Genomic DNA, 16076 nt, shown 5'->3' with positions numbered 1-16076 from the left:
GCCAGCAAACTCTATGTATGTGCCCTGCGATTGGCTGGCAACCAGTTCAGGGTGTACCCCGCCTCCTGGCCGATGATAGCTGGGATAGGCTCCGGCACGCCCGTGACCCTAGTGAGGAGAAGCGGCTCAGAAAATGGATGGATGGATGGATGGGATTTTCATTAGTTGTCAGTTATAATCGTCAAAATTAAAAGAAATTCATATTTGAAATAAATCCGTCTGTGTGTAATGAATGCATATAATATACAAGTTTCACTTTTTGAATGGAATTACTGAAATAAATCTTTCTCTAAAACTTTTTCAGGATATTCTAATTATATGACCAGCATTATATTGTATATTATATTGCATAATGTATGCATTGCTGCCACCTACGGATTATGGGGTGAACACCTCAGACAGAGCCAAACCCTAAGAAATACATTAAAATAACAAATATTGATACCATAATTAACGATTACGATAATATCGCCCCACCTGCCTCACCACCGCCGTCCCTCTTCCCCACCCAACCAGTAGAGCCCGCCACAGCAGTCAGCCTCCGACCCGCGCTGTAAAAAAAACCCCATCTGTCAATAGGCGAATTGACAAATGCCGAACTGTGAAAATATGCCAGGTCCACTGTAGTCATTAAGATTGCACTAACATGAAAGGACGCAGCTATCAGCATTTAGCTCCTGGTACTTATTATTTTTGCTATATGGAGGTTCTGCTGTGCAAATGGAAAGTTTTTTTCTCTCATCCTTGTTTGTTGTTAATTCAGTAAAGCTTGAGCGCAAGTTAATGTCACCAATTGTTAAATTCTGACAGTAAGGTTACAGTAGGTTTTCGTTGCAGTTAACTGGGTTTTGTGTCAGCATGATTATGTCAGAATCATTTTAATTTGATCATTTAGGAAGATGCAAATCAAGGGAGGGATCTTTGTTTGAGATTTGGATTACTTAGTCAGGACGTATCATTTGTTGTATTGATGCATGTACGTATATGATCCGTGCCTTTTAATATAAAACGGATCCGGGTAGCCCGACATGAATGTGCTTGTCTGAGTTTTCACTTTATTTCTTTGCAGGACATCAGACTGGCAACTTTCTCACTGTGAATACCTCCAACCACTCCTTCAAAATTCAACATTTGGCTGTAAGTGTCCCACTACCACAGATCCTATGTGCATGACTGCATGGAACCTCTGTGTGGGGAACTCTTTGATAACACTGAGTGGCATACGAACTTAAAGGTTGCGAGGGAAGTAGTGTGGGAGGAGGAAGGCGTATATTCTCCACTTCATCATAGCAGTCTAGTGTCATTGCTGTGACCGTCCTCTTTACGAGGGCACACATCACTGCACATTGTTACAGGCCTCCATCCTCTGCAGAAAGAATATCATCCATCTTGGTCATTGCAAAGATCTGGCCTGCCTTACTGAGTGTCAACTAAAAGCATGGCCTGGGTGGGTTACTCACCTTGGCCGTGTGTGTGTGTTTTTTCATGACGGACATGTATCTTTCTAATACACTGAAGGTGCCTCATTAAAAAAGATTTTGTTGACTTTTTTTTAATCTCTAGTCATTTTTTTTCTTGTGAAGTATCTATTTATACTTCCAACAAATTCATTCGTGATGCCCTTGAGTGTACAGAGCTGACTCACAAAGTGAACAGAGGTCTCCCATGACACCATTTGACCCTCTTCCCATACTCCGCCTTCCTATGCACATATGCAATCTAATTTCCCAATTTGCTGTGATCATATATGCCACAGGTCCCAAAATGTCCCCCAAACCGAATTATTAGCCAGTTTTAGCCACTGTGATTTAGACTACCACCTTTTCTACTCATGACAAGCCATTATTACCCAAATCAAATCTGAAGAATACTATGTTGTACTTTCTGTGAGTGTACATAGGACCTATGTAATCTTTTGACATCATAATTTTGGGGGAAAAGGTTCCTTGTGGCGTAAAGAAGACCATTGCAGTCGGTGGTGACCATGGGAGGCACGTTGATGATGGAGGTGCGGCTGCACTGTGACGAAGGGTACCTTCCTTTAAGATTGGGTATCATTCACTAAAAAATCTGTAGAAATGTTCTTTCTCTGCACAAATTGTGCATATACCCAAAATCACTGTCACATTCATGACACATGCGTACCGGGCAATTTTCTTCGCACCACCGAGCGTATGTTAATGAATCAGAATTCATTCTAAAAGACGCGCCCATGACCAGACCCATTTCTAGACCTCAGTCTTAAGGGGGACACATAAAATTCATGGGGGGCACACTTATTATTACCCTACAGACAGTACATATTTTTAATCCTATAGCCTACTGTATTTGCGAAGCACTTGACGCACATAATCATCATGTTAAATATGCAAGTATGATGAGCTACAACACAAGTCCTCATAATTTCAAACAATGATCACAAAACACTTGCATGTTCAATTTATGATATGTAACCCCAAAAGCACCTCTCAAACACACACACACGCACAGACACACACGCATTTCGAACCTACTTTGAGAAAAGTGTCGGGAGGTGGTGTCTCTCCGCGCTGAACCTCCTCATCAGGTCCTTCCACTGTCAGATTGAAATTTTTGAAGAGGTGACATTCTTTTCAAATGCTAGCTGAATCACATGCCTTATATTTTGCTGATCGTGCTCTGAGAAATGTGCTAATTATGTTAACTATTGTCCATTTTCCATCTTTGGGAGGAACCGGGGTTCAGCCGTTTTCCACACCAGGAACTCACGACGAGCCACAGTAGTATATTCTGATTCAACCACATCAGCTAATACAACTACAGCGGTTACCTTATCCAGAAATCATCTTTGGCAAGTGGGTCCAAAGTAGCAAGTGTGCCAATGAGGTCTATACTGCGCTTTCCAAAACGCTCACAAAATATCTCCTGCGTCGGTTTAGTATCCAGTTTTGCAGAGGACACTGTTAACTGAGTTTTAGACCATTTCTGTATATCCATAATTAATAATTATGAAAAATACTGGCAGGTTCACTTCAAAATGGGTGCGGTATATCATTTTTAAAAGTTAAATTACAAAATGTGGGAAAAATCTACATATACATACAGTATACAAAAACTGAGCTGAGAATGAACAAACATATATACATATGTTGTTAATATAGAGTATACTGTATAGTAAGGAATACATATAGCACAGCAAAAGAGGCATTTGCAGTTGATGAAATTAGCATTGGAATCGACAGAAAATATATGAGCTACATGTTGACCGGAGTACGTCAACAATTCAACCACACCGATGGTGTGTGTGTGCGTGTGTGTGTGTGAGTGTGTGTGTGTGTAGTGACTCCAAAACAGCCTTGTTTGTCGCTTGAGAGAAAGAGGTTGGGTGTACCTGGCTGTCGCGGTGCTTGTCATAATGGCGGCTTGATAATAGAAGCAGAGTGAGTCCTGAATGTGCCTTGGGTGATTTCATAAAATAGTGGTTTTACATTTGCACATACACTGGATGATTTCATGCACAATTTCTGGAATCAAAGAAAGAGAAAAGCATAGCGTAGCGCACAGCATAGTGGTTAACAAAAAAATACGGATACCCATCGCCACTCTCTACACCTGACTACTGGTAAGGACGCCTATTTGAAGTACTCGGAATTTACCACTTATGTCACGTGACCCAAGCTCCTGTGCATTACCACAGCAACCAAATACTACGTGACATATACACACAGCTACTAGATTATGGCGTGAATAGATCAATTTACGTAGCATTTGTACATGCAGAAGCACAGGAAAATCTATGAATCAGACCCGATCGCACTTCCTGTTCGTTGAGTGACAATTTGGTACTGCACGCAGACAGCTGCAGCGGGAAATATATAAATTTCATATACTGTACAAGCGCTTGAACAGAATGAGGGCAAAAGTGATGAGTCAACCCATTAGCAAATTCATGGTTTGCTTTATTATTGTTAAAATGATTAATAATTATTTTTACAAATGACTGCAGTTCCAGTACATGGTGCCGCTTGGGTAAAAGATGTGAGCTGGAAGTTTTTTCGAAAGCTGATCCTGCATTATTTTTGCGTACACACGGTCTGAGGAGGTTCTAAATTTGTTTGCAGAGTGTGAACAAAACCAAGTGCGAAAATATTGATGAATCACAGATTTCTGCGTCAAGCGTGCGTACGCACGATTTAAGTACAAATCTCAGTGTGTGGACGGTTATTGAATGAGGCCCATTGGTTCTTTGTGTGCATGCTACCAGCATCACCTGCACAGTCTAGCACTCAGTTGATTAATCAAAGTCGTTTCCATGAGTGATGGAATTGGGAAAATAAAATTGGCTAATAAACCCCAGCGGACAGCAGCAGTGCCAGGAAGGAGGGACGCTGCTCTAATATTAGCACTACTGCTATCGTCATTTCCCATGTTTTAGCCCACTCTGCCTTTTTCTTATTGTTAACATTGATCATGGCAACTTTCACTGAATGAGTTTGTATGACTCAGGGTACTCTTGGTTAGAATATTAAGAACCATTAGAGATTTAGGTCCCGTTACTGTATATAGGGGTTTGTAATTCAACCTCATCTGCAGGTTGGGACGAAGCATCATGTGAGCATAGAAATGAAATTAAAAACAGCATCAGTCTTGCAGTTGCATTGCCATCTGCATATTACACCATATATACAGTTGCACTTTGATGAACAAGTGCCCCAATTTATGGGTTTTGTGAGTTATTTATTTTTTGCTTTATTTAGCAAGCCAAAATTTAAGGTATTTGAGACAGCTTCATATATGCTGCCGATCGAGTGAAGTGAAAAAAAGGAGAACAACAGTCACCGATGCAAGTTTAGCTGTTTATGGAACAGTAAAAAAAGGCATTAGAACACCAGCAAAAAGCTACAGTAATCCAAAACTCACAACCAGAAGCTCACATGAAGAGTAATGGCACATCATTCAATAGGCCACGCTCCTTAAAGACATACAATACATACAACACTAAAGCTGTTGTGACTCGGCTTGTCCCAACATAAAGTAATTACATTTAAAAAAAAAAGTGTATTTCTTTACATTCCACTCTAATATGTTTTTATAATGTTTTCATACAATGCAGTTCTACATTTCTCATTAAAAATGTAATGAAAAAAAAATCTTTTTTGGGGCTGGAAATGCCTAATGGCATTCAAATCATTTAATTGAGGAATATAGATTTGAAATCCAACTAAATTAACTTTCGAGCTGGATCACAGAACCAATAATTTTACAAATCAAGGTACTCCTGTGCAGGGGACCTACGTGTTTGTGTGTGTGTGTGCGTGTGTGTGTTTGTGAAGAGCTTCCACACACAGTGACTCAAAAGTACAAATCCTGTCTTGGTGCTAGCCAATCAGAGGCAGAGTAGGCCGGGTTATTGTTCCATACAATGAACATGGGATTTTTTTCTGGACATTTTATTGTTGTCTCGATGCAGCAAGCCGCTGGAAGAACGGCGTTTGCTCCTTAGCCGGCAAGCTAACGAGCTAGTGAGCTCAGGGCTGGCGCTAAAAAGCTCACTCGACCGCGCCGACGTCATTAAAATGTCAGCACTCTGAGTTACTTGTGTATTCCCCAGATAACACACATCTACACACACCCACACATATGAACCAGAGCGGCAGTGAGGGCAGAACAGAACTGTATAGCAGAAAGGTTTGCCTCTCATTATGCCAGATAAAGAAATAGGCCATCACAACCAAACAAAGTATTGCATTGTTGCACCTCCTCACATCTTGAGCACCAGCACATGCAGTGAGCCACATCTAATCCACTATTGATATCTGGCTCACATACCAAAGTGGAGCATTCACAGAAGATTTCCAGCTCCAACAGTGCTTCACTGCTTCAGATTTAAAAAGAAATCAATCTTGAGAGTTGAGTCCATAACAGTAGATTCTCTGATCTGTCTGGGCATGTGTGCTGTGTGTACTTTATCACAGCACAAATAAACATCTATTTTCTCTGCCATTCCTTGTACTTTATTCTATTTCCAATTTCTTTATGCGACATAGGCACATTGAGCCTGTTCGAACGTACAGTAGCACAGTGCATACATTTGCTTTTGCATGTGAAGTTTGGTACAACAGCAAATGTCACGGCATTACAGTGGCTTCCATTTGATGTGAGCGCCACGCGATTAGTCTTCACAACACGTATGCCTTATAAAATATGTATTCTAACTTGCTCTGAACCTCTGGAGGCTTGGCCTGCTTAGTTTAACGGGAGTTTCTCTTACTGCTCACACAAGAAAATCACGCTCATGATTACAAGACTATTTCCAAAATCAGGTATGAATCAAAATGGTATAACTCTATAGTGTAAACCTTCATACTGGTCATGACTTACAGTATTGCTGTTGTGAGGTAGGGTTATTCCCCCTGAGAAATGTGCTATTGCTGATCCATTTGGGTTTACCCAACATGCGCTGGATGTTGCTTGGATCAATATCATCTTTCCTGGACAGACCTGCCTGCATGTGTTCAGTCAACTAAAGTCTAATATCTTTGCTATGTGCAGGCAAGTGCACAAACTCGTACAGCCGATTGACTAGGTTTCATACACTGAACAAAAATATAAACATAGCTTTTTGTTTTTTGCTCCCATTTTCCATAAGCTGAACTCAGACTTTCTATGTAGACAAAAGGCATATTTCTCTCAGATATTGTTCACAAATATGTGTTCACAAATCTGTGTTAGTTAGGTCCTTCTCCTTTGCCAAGGTAATCCATCCACCTCACAGGTGTGGCATGTCAAGATGCTGTTTTGGACAGTATGATTATTGTGTTGCGTTGTGTTGTGACAGAGTTGTGTCTTAGCTGGCCACAGTAAAAGACCATCCTAAAATGTGCAGTTTTACTGTATTGTAATGGTCTGGCAGGGGGGAGAAAACCAGTCAGTATCTGGTGTGACCACCATTTGGCTCACGCAGTGCAACACATTAGCTTTGCATAGAGTTGATCAGGTTGTTGATTGTGGCTTGTGGAAAGTTGGTCCACTTCTCTTCAGTGGCTTTGCAAAGTTGCTGGTTATTGGCAGGAACTAGAACACACTGTCATGTATGGCGATCCAGAGCATCCCAAACATGCTCAGTAGTTGACATATCCGGTTAGTGTGCTGGCCATGCCAAAACTGAAATGTTTTCAGCTTCCAGGAATTGAAACATGAGGACGTGCATTACCATGCTGCAACATCTGTTGATTGTCTTGGATGAATGGCACAATAATGGGCCTCGAGATCTCGTTGCGGTATCTCTGTGCATTCAAAATATAATTAATGAAAAGTTCATTGCCCATAATATAACCCCATCGCTACTATGGGCCACTCAACCCGCAGCGTTGCCATTAGCAGACTGCTCACCCACACGGCACCATTCACGCTGTCTGCCATCTGCCCTGTACAGTGAAAACCGGGATTCAACGAGAAAGAAAATACTTCTATGAAATGCCAGACACTATTGAATGTCATCATTTGCTCACTCAAGCCAGTTCCAACGACGAACTGCAGTCAGGCTGAGACCCCGATGAGGACGATGAACATGCAGATTCAACTAGATGTTTTCTGACAGTTTGTACAGAAATTATTTTGTTATGCAAACCAATTGTCGCAGCAGCAGTCCGGTGGGCAGGTCTAAAAAAATCCTGAAGGTAAATGTGCTGATTGTGGAGGTCCTGGGCTGGTGTGGTTGTGTTGTCTGCCAAATTCTCTGAAATACCTTTGAAGACAGCTTATGGTTGAGAAATGAGCACAGGCAACAGCTGTGGTGCAGTCAACATGCTAATTGCATGCTCGCGCAAACCTAACACATCTGTGGCATTTTGCTGTGTGATAAAACTGCACCTTTTAGAGTGGCATTTTAATGTGGCAGCCCACGGCTTTGCAATAATTGTGTGTGTGTGTGTGTGCATGTGTGTATGGGTCATTTTCATGTAACTCGCTTACTAAAAGTAAAGACACTTGCCGCCTTGGTTTTATATGGACAAATGTCTCGCATACTGAAACACCCATGGCTGAAGTTCTGTTTTTTGATGATTGAAGATTTTAAACCATAATAGTAAAAACAATTAATAGATCACAGTTCACCGTGACATCCGCGCTTCGGCCTGAGCTCAACCTGCCTCCGCTTGCTCCTCTGTCGGCTTGTGCTGCTAAGCAAGTCCGCTGCTCTGTAGGCGGCTGGTTCTTGCCGTTTTAGCACTCCGAGGCTTGGAAACACTCGTGAGTTGGAGTAGTTACGAACCCAAAGTCACTGTATGATCAACAATGTGTTATTTTCAAAAAATATTTTTTAATTTAGGCCATTATAGTTAAGACAATCAAGAGATAAATACACTAATTTCATGGTAGTCTAATATAATGGACATGTTGGTGAAGGAAACAGGGGTGATTAAGAAGTGAGGGGTAAGTTTGGCATCCAGGAAAGGAACTTGAAGGGACAGATGTTGGTTGACTTTGCAAAAAGGATGGAAATGGCTGTAGTGAACACTTTCTTCTACAAGAGGCAGGAACATAGGGTGACCTACAAGAGCGGAGGTAGAAGGACGCAGGTGGATTACATCTTGTGCAGACAATGTAATTTGAAGGAGGTTACTGACTGTAAGGTAGTGGTAGGGCAGAGTGTGGCTAGACAGCATAGGATGGTGGTGTGTAAGATGACTCTGGCGGTGGGGAGGAAGATTAAGAAGACAAAGGCAGAGGAGAGAACCATGTGGTGGAAGCTAAGAAAGGAAGAGTGTTGTGTGGCTTTTCGAAAATAGGTGACACAGGCTCTCGGTGGACAGCAGGAGCTACCAGAAGACTGGACCACTACAGCCAAAGTGATCAGAGAGACAGACAGGAGAGTACTTGGTGTACACTTTGGAACCTCAAAGTACAGGAAATCATACAAGAGGGTAGCTAAGAAGAAGTGGGACACTGAGAGGACTGAGGAGAGGAGAAAGGAATACATTGAGATGCGACGTAGAGCAAAGGTAGAGGTGGCAAAGGCCAAACAAGAGGCATATGATGACAGAAAGGCACGAAAGAGAATGAAAAATAGAAAGGCAGTTGTTCCTGATGACAGAACTGTGGCAGTATGGAAGCATCTAGAAGAGGTGGCTGTGGAAGTTTGGACCAGGTTGTGCAACAGAATTGTAGCGGGTGAGAAGAAGCCTGAGGAATGGACGAAAAGCGTGCTGATGCCCATTTTTAAGAACAAGGGTGATGTGGAGAGCTGAGCCCCTTCCTGTTTGCAGTGGTGATGAATAGGCTGACAGATGAGGTTAGACAGGAATCCCCGTGGACCATGATGTTTGCAGATGACATTATGGTCTGCAGTGAAAGCAGGGAGCAGGTGGAGGAACAGTTAGAAAGATGGAGGCATGCACTGGAAAGGAGATGAATGAAAATTAGAGGATAGACTATATGGGCATATATGAGAGGGGCGGAGGAGGAAGAGTGAGGCAACAGGGAGAAGAAATAGCAAGGGTGGAGGACTTTAAATACTTGGGGTCAACAGTCCAGAGCAATGGTGAGTGTGGTCAGGAAATGAAGAAACGGGTCCAAGCAGGTTGGAACGGGTGGAGGAAGGTGTCAGGTGTGTTATGTGACAGAGAGTCTGCTAGGATGAAGGGCAAAGTTTATAAAACAGTGGTGATGCTAGCCATGATGTACGGAATAGAGACAGTGGCACTGAAGAGACAACAAGATGCAGAGCTGGAGGTGGCGGAAATGAAGCTGTTGAGGATCGCTCTAGGAGTGACTAGGTTGGATAGGGTTAGAAATGTGCTCATCAGAGGGACAGCCAAGGTAAGATGTTTTGGAGACAAAGTTATGGAGAGCGGACTTCGAAAGTTTGGACACATTCACAGGAGAAATAGTGAGTATATTGGTAGAACTATGATGAGGATGGAGCTGCCAGGTAAGAGAGCTTGAGGAAGACCAAAGAGAAGGTTGATGGATGTCGTGAGGGAAGACATGAGGGCAGTTGGTGATCGAGAGGAGGATGCGGGAGATAGGCTTACATGAAAAAGGATGATGCGCTGTGGTGACACTGAATGGGACAAGCCGAAAGGAAAAGAAGATCATTATACTTTTAATTACTGACAAAGTAATTGTGTAATTCAGCTATGCAAACTAGAAATACATTGATTAAAGAAAACCCATCGTGTAGAATGTATGAACTTGTGCATCAATCTTATCCCGACTTCAATTCTAAATATCCTGTCAGCTTTGTTTCTAGAACCTATTGACAGAGCAAATGGTGGTGGCCCAGTGAAATGCGGTTCTTGCATAATGATAAAGACAAAGGTGCGTGATTGACGGTCAAGGCAGCTTCATGGCAACCTTTTGAGTTGCACAATTTACACGTGTTGCCCTTCAAGGTCTGCAGATACAAGTGCATAATTGATCCTCCTACTCATTAAACCCACTCAAGGGTGTCAATAGGTTTTATGGATGGGGGGGGGGGCTGAGCCCACAGTAGATGTGGATGTGAGCGAATGTAGCGCACGAGCACAAGATTTCACAAACAGCTAACGAAGACAGAAATTGCTTTGTAACGTTTTTGGGCACATTTTATAACAATACAATGCTGGCTCAAAGTTCAAAGTCACCGTTAGATTTGTAGTGTTATTTCAGCCTGTTTTTTTTTTTTTAATACAGTACACAAACAGGAAGTTTTTCAGCCAACAAAAAGAAAAAAATACGTACACATTTTACAGTGGATGCAAAAAAAGGTCACTGTGTCGTCACATAGTCAGCCATGCCCATCATTTTAAATTAACATAAAATTACAGCGAACATTTTCCCTTTGAGGAGTTAACAATGTAATCAAAATCAAATTTGTAGCTGCAATCGCCAGCTACTTGGTGGGTGGAAGCATCCATGAATGCCGTCTCTTTTTACGAGTGTCAAATCACTCTGTTGTGACTCAGATGCTGAAGTATGTCTTTTTGATTGACTTTAGTGAAAGTCTATGAATTCTTCCACTTCAAGATACATTGAAAACAATTAATAACTGATCAATATCGAGGCTAATGACATGACTTTGGCTCACAACTGTTTGCTCCCAGATACTTCTGAAGTCGCAAAAATTATATTTTGGGTGCATATGTGACTAAAATGATGGAAGAAAAATATTACTAAATTTCATCGAAATTAAATAATAAACTAATATTAATATAGTCTTGAAAATATCTGGGACAGGTTAATTTGGCTGATATTATCCCTTGGCTCTCTCCACTTTCTAATCATTACTCTTCTAAATAAAATTTCAAGTTCAAGAAGTCGTACTGTATATGATGCACCTTGACTGAAATGTTTCGTATTTTATGTTCCATATGATTCCTGGACTGCATCACAAATGGCTTTATTCTGTGAAATCCTGTAGAGTCACAATTTCAGTTGATGTCATTCCCTTGTTACTCTCTCTACTCATTTGTCCTGATTCCTAGAGTTTAATATGGGTCGATGAGTCATTATTATTATTATTATAGTAGTAGGAGTAGTAGTAGTAGTGGTAGTAGTAGTCGTAGTAGTAGTATTATCCACGTTGAAAACGTTGTGAATATATATATATCCATCCATCCATCCATTTTCCAAACCGCTTATCCTCACAAGGGTCGCAGGCGTGCTGGGGCCTATCCCAGCTATCTTTGGGTGAGAGGCGGGGTACATCCTGAATTGGTCGCCAGCCTCTCTCTCTCTCTCTCTCTCTCTCTCTCTCACTGTGTTACATCACCTTTTCTTTTAACAACTTTCAATAAACGTTTGGGAACTGAGGACACTAATTGTTGAAGTTTTGTAGGTGGAAATTTTTCCCATTCTTGCTTGATGTACAGCTTCAGCTGTTCAACAGTCCGGGGTCTCCGTTGTCGTATTTTACGCTTCATAATGCGCCATACATTTTCAATGGGAGACAGGTCTGGACTGCAGGCATGGCAATCTAGTACCCACACTCTTTTACTTCGAAACCACACTGTTTTCTTTGTCTTGCTGAAATAAACAGGGGCGTCCATGAAAAAGACGTTGCTTGGATGGCAGCATATGTTTCTCCAAAACCTGTATGTACCTTTCAGCATTAATGGTGCCTTTACAGTTGTGTAAGTTACCCTAACTTACACAACTTACACTAACACCGCCCCATACCATCACAGATGCCGGCTTTTGAACTTTGCGCCCATAACAGTACGGATGGTTCTTTTCCTCTTTGGCCCGGAGGACACGACGTCCGCAATTTCCAAAAACAATTTGAAATGTGGACTCGTCGGACCACAGAACACTTTTCCACTTTGCATCAGTCCATCTTAGAAGAACTCGGGCCCAGAGAAGCTTGCGGCGTTTCTGGGTGTTGTTGATAAATGGCTTTTGCTTTGCATAGTAGTTTCAAGTTGCACCTATGGATGTAGCGCCGAACTTTATTTTATGACATTGGTTTTCTGAAGTGTTCCTGAGCCCATGTGGTGATATCCTTTACATATTGATGTTGGTTTTTGATGCAGTGCCGCCTGAGGGATCGAAGGTCACGGGCATTCAATGTTGGTTTTCGGCCTTGTCACTTACATGCTGTGAGTTCTCCAGATTCTCTGAACCTTTTGATGCTATTATGGACCGTAGATGATGAAATCCCTAAATTCCTTGTAATTGTACGTTGAGGAAAATTGTCCTTAAACTGTTCGACTATTTTCTCACGCACGTGTTCACAAAGAGGTGAACCTCACCCCATCTTTTCTTGTGAATGACTGCGCAATTCAGGGACGCTCCTATTCTGTTTTTATTTATATTTAACAACTTCATTGGAATTGGGGTTGTATATATAAAAAAGCCATTCTCCCCGTGCCTGGGTGGGTTTTCTCCGGACACTCCGGTTTCCTCCCATATCCCAAAAACATGCATGGTAGGTTAACTGAAGACTCTAAATTGCCCGTAGGTGTGATTGTGAGTGCGAATGGTTGTTTGTTTCTATGTGCCCTGGGATTGGCTGGCGACCGGTTCAGGGTGTACCCTGCCTCCCGCCCGAAGATAGCTGGGATAGGCTCCAGCACCGCCGCGACCCTAGTGAGGATAAGCGGTGAAGGAAATGGATGGATATATATATACATACACACACACACACACACGCACACACAAACACACACACACACACACACACACACACACACACAGGGATCTCGTTTGATGTGTATCCTCTGTGTGTATCTTCCACACACAGCAAATCAAAAGTACTAATCCTGTCTTGGTGCTAGCCAATCAGAGGCAGAGTAGGGCGGGTTATTTTTCCATACAATGGACACAGGTGTTTTTTCCGGACTCGATAAATTTTCATTGTTGTGGTAACACCACTGCGCCGCTCACAAAGCAGCAAGCGGCTGGCAGAAAGGTGTTTGTTTTGTAGATGCACACAACTAAGACAAAGGGAAAGTTAACTATTTATTACATTTTCTAGCCTGCGGGCTGGACATTGTTAAAAAATAAATAAATCCTATATATATATATATATATGTATCCATCCATCCATCCATCCTCACTAGGGTCGCGGGCGTGCTGGAGCCTATCCCAGCTATCATTGGGCAGGAGGCAGGGTACACCCTGAACTGGTTGCCAGCCAATCGCAGGGCACATACAAACAAACAACCATTCACACTCACAGTCACACCTACGGGCAATTTAGAGTTTTTCAATTAACCTACCATGCATGTTTTTGGGATGTGGGAAGAAACCGGAGTGCCCGGAGAAAATCCACGCAGGCACGGGGAGAACATGCAAACTCCACACAGGCGGGGCCGGGGATTGAACCCCAGTCCTCAGAACTGTGAGGCTGACGCTCTAACCAGTCGTCCACCGTGCCGCTATATATATATATATATATATATTGTTAAAAATTTAAAATAAACTTGTCTCCTGTCTGGCCTTTTTTGTCTTTTTATTTGCTGTGATCAGGAAATAGACAGTAGCCTCGTGGTGCCTCACAGATCTGAAGCTGAGGGTTTGAATCTTGGCTTCGGTTTTCCAGTGTGGAGTTTACATGTTCTCCCTGTGCTCGTGTGAGTTTTCTTTGGGTCCTCCAGATTCCTCCTCCTTTCAAAAAACATGCATGTTAATTAGACTCAAAATTGTATATACTGTAGGTGTGAATGTTTTTTTCTTTCTGTATGTGTGCTCTGCGATTGGCTGGCAACCAATCCGGGGTGTGACACATCTTTCACCCAAAGTCAGTTCAGTTATGCTCCAGCTCATCTGCGACCCTAATGAGGACAAGCGCTATAGAAAATGGATGAGGGCAAAAAGAATTCCGCCGGTTCTGTTCCGGTTCCTCTACCTGCTGAATATTATATTTGAGTTTTATAATGAATCAAGAGCTTTCCTGCATAGTTTAGGAGATTAGCAATGGAAGAAAATGTATAATTAAAAACAACACCATACATTATGTTTCCTGTGTAACAAATGAAGTGAAAAAAATTTATAAAGTAGTAAATCATTTATGAAGTTAATTTTCAGTCCCCTTATTAAGTTAAATAAATCAACTTGATAATACTGGTAGTTGTTCACTTATTGGTACCGCTTTGGGAAGGCTGTCACAAGAATATTAATATTATTATTAGTACCAAAGCTGCACATACAGTATGACAGTGTTAACATGAATGTAAATGCTTCAGCCAACCTTTTTATCAAACCTAACCATCTCTTTTTAATACCTAGCCCCTGGACTGAGAAATGCAAATGAGGTTCCTCTGTCTGCAGTTATATGTTTGGAAACTACAAAACGCTGCCTCACCGTGTCTCACTGCTTTTTCATTCTAAGTGATTGTTATTTTATTGATTTCTGGTCCAAGTGCCCATTTCTGGCCAATAAGCAAGGTGATTTACTTAAGGGACAATTTTAATTCTCTATGACACACTGTTCCACCCAAAGGGCTCCAAAGTGGCTCTGCATTGGTGTTAAGCTAATGAGTATGTCACGTCTTGCAATTAAGCCAGCAGATTTATACAGTCACATGTCCTATCCACTGTAATAGAAAAAAAGACAGTTTGAGCAAGTGAGTTTGAATGGCCTTTTGGTGATTGTGCAGCTTGAGCCTTAAGATTTTAGGATTTTCAAGCCTAAACGTCAGATCCTAAAGCTTTTACTTTTTGAAGTCAGAGAAAATTACCATAATGTGAGCTTGTTGTTTAAATATATCCATATAAAAACTGTTTTTTTAATATGCACGATTTAACCTGTTTATATTTGTGCTGTGTTTGTGAGTTGAAACTCTGATGACAGTGGAAGTGGTGCATGTCCAAACACACAATACAGATAAATGTATTAAGACAGGACGCAGCCAACGGATTCTGTGGTAAGCAGTCAGCAAATGAATGTCTTCTTCTCATCTTCATCCTCTTATCTCCAGGTCTCATCTTCAATATGTTTTATGTTTTGTTTTGTTTTTTAACCTCTTTGCAACTGCTTGTGTGTTTATGCCTGATGCATCAGCTCTCACAGCAGCGATGACGTTAGAGCAAGTAAACCACTCGGGTTGTAATGCATGTGGATGTGTTCGGGTTGCCTGCATGCAGTGGACTGGGACGCAGAGTGCTGCATACAGCACCTTGTGAGTAGCATCACAAATCAGCTGAGTACCGAGCACTGGAGTGGAGGGAGGGATGGAAAGAGAGCACGGGGGAGGGAGAGGGGGAAGTAGAGAGGAGGGTTGGGGGTGGGGGATCCATGAAAGAGATAGAAAGAGGAGGAGGGGACAAAAGAAACAGAGGTGGGTGTAGTCAGAAGACTGTGTGTGAAGAGGGCTGGGGGTGGGGGGGCATGTAGTGGTGCAGCGGAAACAGTGTGAAGAGGACTGCAGTTGCTGGTACTGATGGGAGAGCGATCACTGTATCATTAACCCTAAGTGCCTCTTTGGTGAATGGGATAGCCTGTTGTGGAGAACAGGATTACGGAATCACAGTATTGCTGGTAAGGGTGTGTTTTAATTCTCTTCTTAGCATTGCGTTAACACTTCCTCTCTGAGGAGTCTGACAGAGTTGTAGGCGTTTAAGGCTTCTGCTTGTTGGGGGACGACATTTTCTACTTTATTGTGTAAAAGTTTCTT

The 16076-nt window shown here is 42.1% G+C and overlaps 1 protein-coding gene across 6 annotated transcripts in view; it reads left to right on the top strand.

Annotated features, from left to right (window-relative positions):
• syt2a (synaptotagmin IIa) overlaps window positions 1-16076 on the top strand; it is a 97184-nt gene that overhangs the window by 31801 nt on the left and 49307 nt on the right. For 3 of the 6 annotated variants that reach the window (XM_061796176.1, XM_061796126.1, XM_061796155.1), the window contains one exon: window positions 1070-1137. The exons of 1 other annotated variant lie outside the window; for it this stretch is intronic. The gene's annotated coding sequence lies outside the window, so the exon portion shown is untranslated. Of the gene's footprint in view, window positions 1-1069; window positions 1138-14218; window positions 15327-15784; window positions 15941-16076 lie in introns of those variants that run through there. 2 more of the 6 variants (XM_061796165.1, XM_061796135.1) reach the window with 2 other exon arrangements.

The sequence above is a fragment of the Phyllopteryx taeniolatus genome, chromosome 1, assembly GCF_024500385.1.
Source record: "Phyllopteryx taeniolatus isolate TA_2022b chromosome 1, UOR_Ptae_1.2, whole genome shotgun sequence".
Taxonomy (NCBI): Eukaryota; Metazoa; Chordata; class Actinopteri; order Syngnathiformes; family Syngnathidae; genus Phyllopteryx; species Phyllopteryx taeniolatus.
The sequence above is the reverse complement of the archived record's forward strand: the minus strand, read 5'-3'. Positions and strand labels throughout refer to the sequence as shown.